We start from the raw sequence: 13,757 nt of genomic DNA, 5'->3' as shown, positions 1-13,757 counted from the left end.
GACAGGACAACTGTACTTTCCTGATAACTTTCATTGGTGTAAAATGCATTTTGAAAAAAACGAAACTATTAACAAGTCTCACAAAATAAATCAGGCATCTTCCTCTTACTTTGGGAGTGTTGGAATGTGGGGATCCAGTGAAATATGGAGGTCATCTCCCTCAACCTTTATTTATTTAAAGAGAGCAAAGGAGAGACAGAGGCGTAGCGTGGCAACCTAAAAAGAAGGCTTTAATCAATGGTTCATGTAATCAATTATTAAGCACTAGGTTTACAGCATTAGGCATGTCCCTTACAAACCATCAACATCATGCGTTTAAGTCTAATTAGTTTAACTGAAGCCAACAACCCCTTCACATTAAATCCATTAAAGTGCTTGGTGCGCGGCCCCCCTGGCTAGGGTTGACGGCTCCCCAGGGAGCCACTTCGCACAGTTTGGGAACCACTGATATGAGCAATGGACATTGAAACGGGTCCTTTCTGGGCCCGTAGTGATTTCCTTAACTTTTCAGGCAAAAGCACTCACTGATTTCTGAATAGTGTAAAAGCGTTAAGGTAACCATGCTTGTTCCTGCTTACATTTCACATGCTTTACTTAATCTTGCATGCCCTATGAGTGTTTGCTTTTTCCAGTATATTGTTACTTTTTTTTATTTCAGGCAACATATTACTCGTGCGTAATTTAAATCGAGTAGTTTCCACGTGTTTATAGCGGGGCACAATTGGGTTGTAGCCGAAGGCAGCGCAAGTTTTCACCAAATGGGGCGGTATGGGGTTTAGTGGGGGAGAGGATGTGGCACTATGTTCAGATCTGCCAAATTTGGAACTGGGGAACCAGGTTCAGTCTTCATTACCTGTCCCCCAGACCACTCTCCTGAGGGAGCACATTCTCATGCTAGACCTTAGAGGGCCCCGCAAGACTGTAGAAGCCCTGGTGTCTTAGCACCAGCAGGTGGCAGTGGCATAGAAAGGTGGGTTGATGGCCACCCAGTCCTGCGCTTACCTGCGGACGTCGCAACTTCAAGAATCGGGAGCACCCCCCCCACTCTTACCTGCGGCTGTCGTGGCCACATGAATCGCCAGCACCCCTCGCTTTTAGATTAGGCCGCCATGGGCGGCAAATGCAGGGGCTGCTATGGGCCGCCTAAGTCCTAGCTACGCCACTGGCAGGTGGACCTTCGCAATGGCAAGTGGGAGTTAACCTTCAAGGCATGTCCACTATAATCCATACTGAAGTTCACCTCCAGTCTTGCGGGCAGGCCTATAAAGCAGCACACCCTAAAGCAACAGGGACTCTGTCACTGGATCCTTGAGCAGGTTAGGACGGTGCCAACAGTGTGACCGCACTAGGCGCTGATTTCGGGTGAAGGAGTAGTGATTGCAAGTATATTATGGTTTTAAAAGCGCTTGCTGCCTCCTTCCTAGCTTCCAGCAATTTTCAACAACAATAAACATCTAATGATAACTGTAGTGATTAAAGTTCTTCCTAGAGAGAGATCGGAGAAACTGCATGGTGCGGAGACAAATGGCTTGTGATTCCACTTTTAAGCGTTTTTGGAACAAACTGTGATTGGAAACATCCCACTTGGTGAATGTATTTAAATGTCAATAACTCACATTCCTTAAATAATCATGTGTATACATTGAATGAATTAAATAACATATTAAGCTGTAACTGGTCAGTGAAATGTCAAACAATACTAAAAATTGGGATGTTTTGCACATTTTGGCCACACCTCCGCCCACTAATCCAAACCTCGGGTTATTCCCGCCCTCTGGTTCTCAGCCCACAGTCCCCCTACTTGATTCCCCCCGCCCCCACCCCCCTTCGATCACTGTTATTGCACGATTAGAATCACAAATATCACAGCCAGGCTAGACCCTTGGCTGATCTCTCCCTGTCTCCCTTTAGATGTGCTGGCCAGCCCACCATACAATGCTGACTAATTACAAAACTAGGCATTGAAACTGCCGGGTTTTTGGATTGTGAAAATGTGCCCACTACACTGATCGGTTCACATGGCACTGCCAGAGCCGTCCTTTTCTCCTCCTGAAACTTTCCAGCAGGCGGAGCTCAACACAGCACAGTCTGCATCTCCTCGACTGACTCATTCTGCCTGCGCCACAAGATACACGTGCAAAGACTCCAGCAGATCACCGGCTCGCGTGTGGCTGGCCCACATTTCTTCTGAACAGCCGGGACGTCTCTTCCGGCTCAGCAGCGAGTGGCGACGTTTGGGAGAGCATTTGTTGTAGCCAATCGCAGAGGCACCTGCCAAGAAAAAAATATATACAGACCCTCATAGTCCCGCCTCTTACCCTGTCAATCAATTTGAAATCCAGCTTTCTGGTCACACACCTCCTCTTCACATTCGCACATTTAGTTGCTTTGAGTGGAAAGAAATAAGTCGGATGGTCGGATCTTTGTGATCGCTTGACGGGCGGCCTGAGGTAAGACTCATGTCGGGAAAGTCCTGCGTTATTTGGCAGTGTTGACATGTAAGAAGTGAAATACGTGCATATCTCTAGAATAGTTTTCACTTTCTCAAATGAACCAAGTGTAGTATAACTCCCATCAGAAAACCGACATCACCTTTCATTCCGTAAAATAGTTTACTCAATTACTCCAGTATCGCCATCCTCCACGCAAATCAGTCCACTAATAGAGATTCAACAAGGCTGTGGGGTATTCATTTTTGGGAGAACAGTTCAGGTTGTCCATGGGAGGGTTATCATTGAGGAAGTTGGATCTGATAGGGATATCAATAGATCACAGAAGTATGTTGTTAGGTTTTTTACTACATTTTGTATTGTTTCTTCTGGTTTCAATCGCTACTTTTAGGCTAACGACAACTTGGGGACATTCGGCAAGCTTCCATGGGAATGCAATCCGCCCTTTGTTTACCATTTGCTTTGAAACTCACAGTTGCTTCCTTTCTTTTTGCTGGCTTTGTTTGTTTAAAGCTGTCCAGGTTGAGGTCGCCCCTTCCGTTTCACGTCCTCTATTTACTGTATTCTCCCACCAGTACTGGATTTCTGTTAAGAGGTCCTTAAATCTTGTTCTTATCTTGTTACATTTGCTGTGCATTTGGAGAAGGATGTCAAATGTCAGGCTATGTCTTCCAGACAGCTTGGTGTTTACTTTTCTTTCTCTTACTTCAAAGTGAAAGGATTTATGTAGATGTGCTTGAGAAAGGCTGTACAATGTTGTTATTTTTTTTTCTTGCACACAACAAAATTTAAATGTCGGTAAATTAACTCTGCAGATATTTCAGAATATAGCAGAATTAGGGTAGCACAAATGAAGCAAATTTTTTGATAATTCTGAAGTGTGATGTAAACAGATATTTTATTCTGATCAGTTCAATACACTCGGTTATTACTTGCCACACATTATCGTTTGTGTGCTGTATACTTTCATTATTTTATCAGTAAAACTACGTCTCTGCAAATGATAATGGTCAATTAAATTGTGATGTGTGTAATAGCAGTACGCTACCACACCATACATACTCCACTTTACCCATCTCCACTCTGCACCACTCCACTGTGATCTACTGTGCACCACTTCACTCTGTCTGTCTACTCTACTGTATTCCATTGCACTCTACCCAACACTAGTTTACTCCTCACTACTGCACTCCTCACTACTGCACTCTTCACGACTGCACTCGTCACAACTGCACTCTTCACGACTGCACTCTACACCAATGCACTCTGCAATAATGAATTTTATGCCACTGCACTCTATGCCAGTGTACTTTGCCAATCCTCTTTACGCCACTCTAATGCACTCCACTACTGCACTTTACGCCAATCTAATCTATGTCACTGTACTCTACAGTGCACCACTCCACGCCACTCTGCCCCACTCCTCTTTACGCCACTGCACTCTTAAGCACTGCCCTCTGCACTAAATGCACTCTACACCCTTGTACTCCAAACTAATGAACTCTATGCCAGTCTACTCATCCTTGCTGCACTGTACACCACTAGACTCTGCCACACTCTATGCCACTGCACTGTAAGCCAACTCCATTCCGTACCATTGTACTCTACGTCACTCTGTTCTCCTCTGCACCACTATACACACTGTATTCTACACCAATGCATTCTATTATAGACCACTGCACTCTGACAGCCTACTTTGCATCACTGCACTCTATGCCACTGCACTCTACTCTGCCCCACTGCACTCTAAGCCTCTCTACTCTGCATCACTCTACTCTACACCACTGCACTCTACCCTGCTTCACTCTATGCCCCTTCACTTTACGCCACTCTACTCTGCAGCACTGCATTCTCTGCCTCTGAACTCTACACCACCCTACTGTGCACCACTGCACTCCATGCCACTGCACTCTACTATGCGCCGCTTTACACTATGCCACTGCACCCTACGTCAAGCCACTCTAATGTACTCTTCACTATTGTACTCTAAGACACTGCACTTTATGGCACTTTACTCTGCGCCACTCTATTCCACTTAGCAAAATTCCACTCTATGCCACTGCAGTCTTCCTGCGCCACTCCAGTCTATGCCACTCTATTGTACGCAACTGCATTATACACCACTATACTCTAAACCACTGCACTCTGCCCCAGGTTACACTACACCACTGTAGGAAAAAGCTCTTTTAGTATGGGCACAGTCACACTTTTTCTTCCAATGCTGATGGTTTTGACTCTGAAAGTGGACTGGAGCCTGCTAACCAAACAGACCCCAGTGCCAGTGCAAATGCTTTCTCACTACAATTTGATAAATTTGAACTGGTGACCACAATGTTAAGAACTTTAACCCCCTCCTAATTCCCTGGTAAGATGCACCCTGGGTATGGGAGTTAAAGGGGTCACCAGGGCCTGAAGCACTGATTGGTCCACCCTGAGTGACTCGGGTAAAAAGCTGACAGCAGGCCCCCTCAATGCAGACTGCATGAGCAGTGCAAACTGCTCAACCTAGACTTTGCCCTCACCGTGCGCAAAGCCACAGCACTATTTTTAATGTATTCCAGTCACCCCTACGGTAGGCCATCTGAGCCCAGTCGGAAGGGTGCATTATATCAAAGGTGTGGACATATAAGTGCAAGCTTATGTCACTATAGTAACCTCCTTCCAGTAGGGGCTACTATAAGTGTTCAGGGGGACCATAGGATAACAATGCCTAGCACCTAGGCATTCCCAGGGCCCCAGCTCCATTTTGGTCCAACTGAAAATTGTCATGTTCGGTACCAAACAACTGGTCTCATCAGCCCTGACTGTATCCCAAAGTTGTATATAATTTAACATGCACCCAGGTGGCTTTAGAGCGACTTTAGAGGTTGACCACCTGGTTGCCCTGGCTGACAGCTGCTTTATTTTTATAAATTGGTGTTGGATTTTTTTTGTTGTTGAGTCGTGTCAGTTACTTATTGGCCATGTTGGTGCTTTGAAATGCTTAACTCCTGTTCCTCTAGGAAAGCCTTACTGTTCTGTGACACACTACTAGGACTGAGCTAAGGGTATATTAGTGTGAATCCAGGGACCTATTTGGGTAATGTGAAATTATTGCATAGTGAAGCCTAACCAGCCCCACTGCTTAATAATCCACTTTGTTACAACCGCTTTACTTAAAACCAGTGCACTCTATGCCACTGCAAGCTACGCCAACTACTCTGCACCACTGCACTCTACTCTGCAACACTCTACGTCAATGCATGCTACTCCTCTCTACACCATTGGGCTCTAAGTCACTGCACTCTACTCGACTCCTTTCGACTCTACTCTCCGCCTGTGCTTTGGACGCCACCTTATTCTATGACATTGCATTCTATGACACTGCATTCTATGACACTGAACTCAACATCACTCTACTCTGTGCCACTCTACTCTGTAATAATCTCAATCCACAATCCCTTCTGGAAAGTCCCATCCGGTTCCATGTAGAAAGTTCAATCTATCTCCTATGAATTGAAAAATACCATCCAGCCATAAAAACCCAATTTGTATGCCCTCTTGAAATCCCTGTTGTAATTAATTTATCTCTACTTTCAATCATACCTGTCGCTGTTCTGAAGCAGTGGAAAAGCTGTGAGAGTGCTATACACAAACCACAGATACAAATATTGTAAATAATCAAGATTGCATAAAGTAACACCAGGCACTGCTGAATTTAAAATCCAGAATGAGTCAATACAGGGTATTATTTAGTAAAAAGAGAGTACCACCACAGCAAACTGATGAGCTGGTGATAGGGAGGAATTGAAAGTGGAAGCAACATTTTTTTTATTGAAGGATTAAGGTTTTGGACAAGCTGCCTCAGAAACTAAGGTCATACTTCTGAAACCAATAGTAAACTTGATGACCTCATTTTTAATGGGATTACGTTTGATCAGTTGCTATTTGGCATTCTTTTAGCACATCCATGAGTGCATGAAGGAAATGGCACCTAATATACACATTGAGCTAACATGAGTGGGAAACTAGAAGTCTTGGAAGACTGACTTCAACTTTGCATCCTTAATTCATGTTTCTCCATGTACAATTTATAGTGATTTAAACACATTAGCAGCTACAGACATCAAGCACACTGCAGGGCACTAAGCAGTATATTAAAACAACACCAGATAAAATATAATGTTTTGGTGCATATAAAGTTTGTGCTTGGCAAATCCTAAGCGTTTGGATCAGTATTGAGAATACAGGAATAAAATGCAAAACTGCATCCTGTTTTTACTTCCAAGCACACTAAAAGCACTCTGTGTGAAGTGAATTGCAAAGTGCGTTTTCAGCACAATGCTCAGCCTCCCTGCTCAGGCTCAACCCCAATGGTATTTCTGCAAGGGGAGGGGGCTCTTCTTTACCTCGAGACCAAGTCGTTTGCAGCACAAGTAAACGTTCTCTAAAAATAGGGGCAAAAATGCACAGAAATGGGAACAGGCAAAAAAATACACTGAAGGACGCTGCGATTGAGGGCATTGTAGGTCTCTGGCATGCCACTGGGAAGATATGGACTGACGCACCCCTTTAGATGACTCTGCGCCCCTCCCCCGGGGGGGAGCATCTCTCAGTTTGAAGACCACTGCTCTACGCCATTGCACTCTATGCCACAGCAATCTGCACTGCACCACTGGACTCTTTGTCACTCTGTGTCACTTTATGCTCATGCACTCTACAACACTTTACCCAAAACCAGTGCCCTCAACGCCAATCTACTCTGTACCACCCTATTTTACAACTCTTCACTCGAGCCCACTCTACGACACTCCACTCAGAGGCTCTACCGCAATAACTCTACTCCACTCTATACCACTCCACTCTACTCTGTGCACCTCCCTCCATGCCACTTCATGCCACTTTACCCCACTCTGTTCTATGACTCACAACTCCACTGTGCTCCACTCCACTATTCCACTCTATGCCTCTCCACTTTATAACTCTCCACGACACCCTATGCCACCCGACCCCATTTGACCACACTCTACGCCATTCCGCTCGGCTACATACTACGCTCTATGCCACACTACTCTATGACCATGTATTCCACTCTATGCCACTGTACTCTACAACCCTTCACACAACACCCTTTATGCCACTATACTCTGTTCTACACCACTCCACACACTCTGCTCTATTCTATGCCACCCAACTCTACTCTGCTCTACGACATTCTACTCCGTCCAAGACACTCCACATCGCTCTGCACTGCTCCATTCAACTCTACGCCACTCCATAACCGTACACTTTACTCCAGTCCAGTCCAGGCCACTCTACTTTACCCCACTAACCTTTAGCCATGCTTAACAGCAGCTACGCTGGTGTACAGCATGGCTAAAACATATTGGCAAGCCAATAGCTCTTGCTTAGGTGAGACCTATTGGCTTTGCCATTGCTTGTTTTATTTGTAAGGTTTTTCATGCTTGGTGTTTCTCCTTGATTGTATTACAGAATCAAGGAGAAACCACCTGATGAATGTACCTTCTGGTCTTTGCACCAGAGCAGTGTTTTATTTAACGTATTGGCATTGGGAGGATTTAGGTGATTCTAAGTTGGATATCACATACCTCCCCCCTTCCCCGGAGAGTTTTGAGAAATGTTAATTTTTTTCTATTGACCACACAACCCTGAATACATCTGGCTAAGGTGTTGTTGCAGACTCCTATTCGGTGTTCTGTTCACCTTTCTCTTTTTTCCCCGTTATACTTAATAATAATTGCTATCAGATGTTTGTTTAATTAGGGCAATGTAGGATATCCAAAACCGCAGTAATCCAAATGCATTAAATTGTCACATGACAGCGTCCAACTTGAAAAAGTGTCCCTAACCACCCAGAGTGAGGGGGCCACCTTTCATACCACACATTCATTAAGGTGTTCGTATGACACCACATGGAAATCTTGGTTAGTTTTGGTTCACGTTGTGAGTGTACGGAGGTGAGGAGCCCAATCGGTCTGCATTTTCCTCGTTATCAGCCTCCTCTCCACCATATCCATATTCCTTAATTGCGAATCCCAATTTGCGATTCGCAATTAAGGCATATGTAGGAATCGCAATTATTATTGTGAAACCGACATACATCACATTTTGCGAGTCCTTAATAGCAAATTGGTAAAATTCGCTTTTGAGGACTCGCAAAATACAATGATGATACATCTGCCCCTAAGTGAACTAACTCCCCATCCCCATGTGCTCCGTCTATTAATCAAAGCTCCAATCAGGTGGACTCAAGGTGTTGTGAAGGAGTCTCGCTATACATTTCCCTAGTTGTTGTGTACATAACAATCTCATTTTCCATTTCCGTGTCTCCCCTCTTCATCCTCTGGGACATGTATATCCAGGAATTGTTCCCCGGTACCCAGCATCCACCTGGTCTGGGGTGATGCTGGCTCTTGTCACAGTCAAGTCATGTACCATAGCTCTCCACGTGAGTAGGTCGTCAGCTAGTTTCTCGTTGCGCCTTACTCTTCTCATATGGACCTCTTCTGCCCCTCCCCATTCGATCATGTCCCTTTGCAGTCTGCCACCAGGGGAGGTCACAGGCTCAACCATATAATGGCTATGCACGATTAGCTAAGGTTAATCCAAGCAATGCACATTTCTTGCTGAGTTTCCTATTTTAACTTCCCGGTACCAGGTACCAGGACCAAGAGGCAGTGGTTTATCCCCTAGGATCACCCAGTCCACAGCCCGATGGAGTTGGTCCAGGACCCCCTCCCAATTGTGTGCAACTTGGGTGGAGCTCCACACCACATGAAAACAATCCGCTGTTGCACTTCTACAGACACACCCCGAGTCTCTAGAGTGGTAGTTTGCATGCAATTGTTTGGTAAAGAGGTAAGCGATGTGGACAACATTGAATGAGTTTAAATCTTGTATTAACTTACACCTCTTGCTCTCCCCTGGGTACTCCGGCCCACTCCCCGGCTGTAGTTGGGTCCTCACTAATCTGCTGCCAAGTCTCCTCAATCTTCATGGGTGACATTGGTCTGTCAGTCAGTCGGGCGCTGTACAAGTGTGTGATAAGCCTCCGGCCATGGACAATAACATGACCAAAGTCTGAGTGGGTGCAAGGGTCTATGGGAAAATGCCATATTTCGTTTGCCATGGCAGCTATTTTTGCATACTGAAAGAGCTGCCCCAACCCCAAGCCGAATGTCTCGAAAGAATCTTACATTGTCATAAATCGGGCTCCCAGATATGGATCATGCAGACCCACAGCTGCCACTGGCCTACAGACATGGTCTGAGCTACCTGTGCAAATTGTCAGATCTTCCAGCTTCCGTGCCTATGGAGTTCTACGGATAACTCTGTGTACTGCTCTTCCCCAAAGTCTGCATAATAGCTGGATAACTTACTTTCCAATCTTTATTTCGGCCATTTGGCCATAAAAGAAAAACAGTACACATATACAATCACAATAAGTCAAAACATTAAAACATTGGAAGTACATATGTTAAAAATACCATAAAAACTGTGCATCTAAAATTTTAAGGGGGACCCAACACCTTTAAAATACGGTTGCGCGTATGCCAAACATTGGTAAGAAATTTTGATAATGCGAGGACAGTTGGGCCAGAGAGATCAGATTTTAAAATCCTATACATTGGAGCATATTCCCTGCCGCCCATATTCCTAATCAATGGAAGAAGCCAGTATTTCCGCGCTGCCCTGTAGGCTGGGCAGAAGAAGGCCACATGTAAATCGGTTTCCTCCAAAGCATCACAGGCCGGGCACTGCGTCGTAGTGGGGGGCGATGACCAAGTACTTGTAAAGGACCGAAAGGGCAGTGAGCCGTATCTCCATTGGAGAAACAGCTTCCTAGCAAGTACCGGAAAGATAGGATCCAATACCCTCTCAAACCTATAAAGGTCCTTGCTTTGCAAAAACACAGAGGATAGAGACCCTTCTGCCTGGGTAACTCGGGCCCTAGCTAATTTGTGTTCGTGGTATACGTTAGTCAGGGACCTTTTAGAGATGTTCAGTGCGGCATTCGCAGGGTCAGTCCATAAGTCAGGGAGCCCTAGTTCCATGCAGGTGGATTGGATGTTTTTGACCCAAGGGATACGGAGCGCTTTTGGGTGGTTCAATAATTCTGCCAGTTCCGCCCTGTATGCTGCAAGATCATTACTGCTCCACAACCTACGCCAGAAGACTATGGGTCTCAGGCTTATTTCATCAGATAATGGTCGTAGACCGAGGTCAAGCCTCAAGGGGAGGAGCGGGGTACTGGGGGGAAGCGCGGTTATCTGTCTTATAAACTTGTTTTCTGTTAGTGACAGGCTATGGCATGGTGTGTGTCCCCACAGTTCCGCCCCATACATGATCGCTCCCCTGGCCTGGGCCTTGTATATCTGGATTAGGGCCCCCAACGGGCGATATGAGGAGCCGGTCATCATCCGGGCGATACCCCCAGTAATTTGTGTAAGTTTGAGGTTCGCCCTACTCTGGTGGGATCCCCAAGTCATGGTTTCATTAAGAGTCACACCTAGATATTCAAAGGTGGCAACCCTCTCGAGCCGTGCTACTCCCAATTGCGGATTCGGCCGCAATTTTGGCTCGGATTTAAAACCATGAATTTAGTTTTGGCCGCATTGATTTCTAGCCCCCTGTCCGTACAGAAGGCTACACATGAATCAAGGATCCTCTGTATCCCCATGGGGGTTTTAGATAGCAGCAGGGTGTCGTCCGCAAACATGATTGCGGGCACCCTGCTGCCATTTAGTTTGGGGGCGTCAGTATAATCGGTGGCATTTAGGTGGGCGATTACCCCGTTGACGAAGAGGCAAAACAGGGTCGGTGCCAACACACAACCCTGCCTTACCCCTCGGTCAACGAGGAATCTATCGGTCAATTCCCCCGACCTCCCACACCTCACTCGGGCATAATTATTATGATGGAGCCTCTGTAAGATTACTAGGATGTCCGGGGGGACGCCCATCTCTGCCAAGACGCTCCAGAGTTTTCCCCTGGGCACCAGATCGAAGGCGGCCCGTAAGTCCACAAAAATTGTGTACAGACTGCCGCCCTCGAATATTGCTGCCCTCCAATAGATAAGATTCAACCTAAAAACCTGGTCCACTGTGGATACCCCCTTCCTAAAACCCGCCTGATAGGGACTAAGGGCACCCACCTCTTCCATCCAATCCTGGAGGCGATTCAGCAAAACCCTGCCAAACAGCTTCTGTGCTACGTCGATTAAGCTGATGGTTCTGTAGTTGGCCGGGAGGAGAGGCGAGCCCTTTTTAAAGATAGGGACCACCTCTGCCCCCAGCCAAGTACCAGGGATTTCCATGCCGCTTAGAACTCCATTGAAAAGGGCAGTAAGGTAGGGGGCCCATACAATGGGCTCCTGTTTGAACATATCCCCAGGTAAGCCATCCAGTCCTGGCGCCTTTCCAGAAGCAAGACCTGAGATGGCAGCGGTGACCTCACCCAGCGTTGACCTCACCCAGCGTTATCAGCTCTCCTTCATAGCCTGGACAACCAACCTCGGTGACAGTAGGAGATTCTCCCGGCTCAGAACTGTAAAGAGACTGGAAGTGAGCCTGCCACACCCCTGGGGCAATATTGGGCTCTATTGCCGATTGAAGATGCCCCGACCCCCCATTCACTATCCTCCAGAACAGACGTTGGTTTTGGATCGCTAGGGCCTTGCTAAGTTCTTCCCACTGATTTTCCTCCCACTCGGCCTTAGCGTGGGCAACTAGTTTCTTGTAAGCCCGCCTGCTTTGTCTTAGGCTATCCCCCCCTAGTCCCTCCTTAATTAGTCTGAGGAGTTCTGCTTTTGCCCTTCTGCATGCCGGACTATACCATGTTGTTTTGCCTTGTCGCCCCTGTCTAGGTTTTCCTGAGCTACTAGAGAGATGAGGGGCCGCAGCTTTTATAAGGTCCTCATGAGCCTTGTACAATTTAGCCCGGGAATCATTATTGCTTGCCTCGTTGTCCAAACTCCCCACAGTTTCCAAGATGGGAGTTATCCCCTCATAGAGCATGGGGAGTTTGTTCTTGCTTGTAACCAAGTGCTCCCACCTGATTCTTCTCCTACTATTTTCCAGGAGAAGCGCAGGTTTGTTCCCTTCTACATTGGTCACAGGAGCTTGAGGGCCTGGATTGACAAGGTCGAGCTCGAGCGCATTATGGTCGCTATCTGACCGTTCCATAACCCTAAAATCCTGAATGGTCGGCCACTTCACTATTTGGGCCAGGACATAATCCAGGCGGGACTCTCTTCCCTAGCTGGATAACATGTGGCAGAGTCCCAGGCACTCTATTGCCATGCAGCAGTAGAGCATTCATCCTTGTATGTGTCTGCCATTAGTGACTTTTCCCATTTGGCTCCCTCATCAAAATAATGGACTACATGTTGCAGTCAGTTAAGCCGCAAGATAATGCAATTTGAAGTTTAGTACCTCTGTTCCTCCTTTGTCCCATTGTAACTTGTGTGTAGCAAGTCCCACTCTACATCTTTTACCAACTCATAGCAGTTCAACCAGAAGCTGGTCCATCTCCCAAAAGTTTCTCCTCTGGATCTCCTATATAGTGCCTTTAGTATGTAAAAGCAGCGGGTAAGCACCACCATTTTGATCAGTGCTAATATCCCCATCAGGGAGAGCTTCAAAGTATTCCGGATTTTGATAGGACAGAGGTTTGCAATCACTTGTCTCAAGTTTAGCGTATGACATTGTTGCACCCTATTCACGATAATCATCCAAATGTGTCGGACCAGTCCATTTTCCAGGATAGTCCCGCTTCTGGGAGCAACTTCGAATGTATTCCTATCAGCTGTCTCACGGGAAACAGCACAGACTTTGACTAATTCACAGGAATTTCTACACCACTGAACTCTGCACCACTACTCTATACAACTCCATTTTACCCTGCACAATTCCACTTTACCCTGCAACACTCCACTCTACACCACTGCACTCTATTCTGAAACTTTCTACTCTAAGCTACTCCACTCTGTGCCACTTTACGCCACTGCAATCAGTGCTGGCCACTCTACACCACTCTACTCTATGCCCCTGCACACTATACCCTACACCACTTCACTCTACACTGCGCTGCACCAATCTATGCCTCTGCAGTCTCCTCTGTCGCTGTAATCTAAACCACTGCCCTCTATTACAAAACGCACTACACCACTTTACTCAAAACAAATGCACCCTATTGCACTGCAGCAACTACTTTGTTTTGTGTATTTTATGCCACTATACTCTAAAACATTGTACTCTATGCCACTGGACTCTACATCACTCTATTCTGCACCTCTGTTCTCATACG

At 46.3% G+C, this 13,757-nt stretch overlaps 1 protein-coding gene across 1 annotated transcript in view; it reads left to right on the top strand.

The window, feature by feature from the left end:
- Positions 1-2,331: 2,331 nt before the first annotated feature.
- Positions 2,332-13,757, top strand: part of ATM (ATM serine/threonine kinase) — a 1,399,724-nt gene continuing 1,388,298 nt past the window's right edge. Inside the window, exon 1 of the mRNA XM_086935231.1 lies at positions 2,332-2,450. The gene's annotated coding sequence lies outside the window, so the exon portion shown is untranslated. The remainder of the gene's footprint in view (positions 2,451-13,757) is intronic.

Source organism: Lissotriton vulgaris, chromosome 8 (genome assembly GCF_964263255.1).
Source record: "Lissotriton vulgaris chromosome 8, aLisVul1.2, whole genome shotgun sequence".
Taxonomy (NCBI): Eukaryota; Metazoa; Chordata; class Amphibia; order Caudata; family Salamandridae; genus Lissotriton; species Lissotriton vulgaris.
This window is presented reverse-complemented; position numbering and strand designations above follow the sequence as displayed.